This window comes from Atheta coriaria, unplaced genomic scaffold (genome assembly GCF_025399875.1).
Source record: "Atheta coriaria isolate IRGN ID8LTWV9N9 unplaced genomic scaffold, Caltech_Dcor_3.1 hic_scaffold_10_pilon, whole genome shotgun sequence".
NCBI lineage: Eukaryota > Metazoa > Arthropoda > Insecta > Coleoptera > Staphylinidae > Dalotia > Dalotia coriaria.
The window spans coordinates 973,666-976,487 of NW_027045452.1; positions in this window are offsets into that span (position 1 = coordinate 973,666).

The following is a 2,822-nucleotide window of genomic DNA, read 5'->3' on the forward strand; positions in this document are numbered from 1 at the left end:
GTATGTGGATGCATCGTAAAATGCGCTTAAATCTGTAATAAACAAGCGGAATCTTTAAATTCCATTCAGATTACGGTTGTATAGTGCCAAAATGCAAAACGTTTATTTTTATGCGATATGTTTACATATTTTTACATTCCGTTATATATTCTAGTAGGCCATTTAAAAATTTAAAGATAAATATTTTATAAATCGCCCTGTATTAAAAATTAGAATCAAACATGCATGTTGATTGATCTTTCTTCACCATTCGATTCGTGAATCGTTTCGATTCCTCGCGAATGACTTGCCGATTCTTCAAAATCATGTTTCATTTCACGTTTGCGTGCTCTCGCGCGTCCGTCTAGTTAAACACATTTTCGATTCGCATTCATGCACGAGCATGGCGACGGTGTTTGCATGCCATGAATGAAAATCTCGTCCGACGTCGAAACGTGAGCCGAACACGTTTCGCATTCATTTCGCAAGGGGTTATCCGTAAAGTCGGCCAAGTCGCAAAGGACGAAAAACTATTTCGTTTTCTACGTAAATAATAAATGTACAGTTACGCGAATGTTTTGTGTGTGAATTGGCTACAACTACGGCACAAAACATCATGTAAATCAAGTGGTTTTCGTCCAGCTGTGAAAAATTTACGAATTTGAATTAATGAAAACTTGTTATTTGTGTTGCATAATTTTAACATACCAGATGTAAAATATGTACAATAGTTTTCAACATTTTTGCATAGAATTTAAGAATCATCCACACTTAACCTTATTTTTGAGTTTAATTGAAAAATTGTCTGTTAAACTCTGTTTATGTTTTATTTATATCATTTTTTGTCAGCAAGATAATAAAAATTAATTTGCCTCAAACACAATAAATTGTTTGTCATTCGCATGTCGCGAGATTTGACTGAGCGCCTTGTTTGTTTAGCCCAATCGCATAATTTAAATATAAAACTTTATGATAATTAATTAACGCCAGATTTCCAACAGCGCTGGCGCGGTATCGCGCGCTAATTAAAATTTGTCGCGTTTAACTTCTCGCGTCGATAAGCGGCGATCGACGAGATGGACGTGATACGCGCGTAATATTTAGGCGTGCTATTCGTGACACTTTTGATGATCCAGTTTTATACACGATGAATATATATTTTTTTGTTGTCATCTGAGAACCACCAGATGTGATCGACTTTGAATCGGTTTCATTCAAATTCGTTACGATGTCGTTTGGAGCGTTTTTGCGTGCTGAATTTCACTTAATTGGTCAGAGGAATGTTAATCGTGACCAAATGGACAAGTCGGAGTGTATAATAGTAATAGAATGGAGTAAAAATATACAAAAAATAAGAATTTTAATAGAAGAAATCAATCAGTTTTAATATTAGTATCAAAAAGTTTTGTTTTTGCACGTAAAGCAAGAAAAATTTAAAAAACTAGCTTTTGCCCGGTAGAGTTTAAAAAATATAATTTGTTTTTACTCTCTTGTTCTAGACATAGAATGTGTCAATTCTATCAATAAGATTCGCAATTATATTTTAAAGAAATTTATTATATAAATAATTGCTAATTATGCACTTCAGCGCGCCATCTCGGATTCAACTATTTGACTATAACTATGATTGAATCTCAATGACAACTTTTATTTTATAGAAAAGGGCTGTTTTTAGGGTTTTTCCGGCAATTATTTGAATTTTTCTTGCCGTAAAAACCATCTTTAGACTTTAACGAACATTTAAAAAAAGAATTGGCCAAATTGGTTTAGGCGTTGTAGAGTTATGCGCTTACAAACAAAGTTTGCGATTCATTTTTTTATTATAGATTTATTTGTTATGCAACTTGTTGATCACAAGTACAATGAGGATGCTTCTGACGTTAAATTTGACTCCAAACTACTTAATATTTGGCAACATTATGATTTTAAGTTATAGAGCCTTTACACATCTATAAAAATGATGGGCTTGATAATAATATGTTTTGACACAAAGCCATACATCGCACATCGCAACGTTAATGCAAGTTACAAATATTTGACTTCACTGGGCGCACACATATACGTGCCCTTTGGCGACACTGATCGCTCGTAAACAAAGCAGTAAATTAATTCTTCTCAAACGTCTATTTTGATAGTGCTCGCCGAAACAACCCAAAAGAGTTTGATAATTATTAGACATAAATTCCAATCAAATTGTCTACGCAACACAAGAAAACCGCGTTTGGGTGAGCGAGTTATATTGAATTATGAACGATTTTTACAACACACAAGCAGCCTGCATCGCTCTCAATGTCCATATTTGACAAACCGTACGAAAAGTGGTTGGTGCCTTCAGGGCGCAATTCAATTGGAGCGTCGAAGAAAATTTTAGCAGAATTTAACACATCACATCGCTGCATTTGAGTCGGGTTGATGTGAATTCTTGGAAGAGTTAACTTTATAAAAAATGACAAAACGGATGGCAAAGTCCTTGACAAATCGATATGTTGCGTCTCGATCATACGCCAAAGTAGGAAGAAACCACTTAAGCCAGTACGCAGCGCGTCGCAAAGTCGCGATCTCAGCGAAATTCACCGGTAGCGGAATGATGGAAGATGTTGAAGATTAGGCAAGTGCAGGAATATCGCACACGCTGGCTACAGTGCACTGGATGCGTGTCGCGTTGATGGATTCTTGCGCACCAGCGACATGTGTAAAGCGCGCGCGCGCGCGCAACTCCTGCTCTTCTTCTCAGCGCGGTGTGCGCGAGTCGTTGCCCTTTCGATTCACCTGCCGTAACAGCGACAAGTGCCCGGCGCACGCGCGCCCCACGACTTGCCGTCGAGACTTCTTCGGCGCGGTCG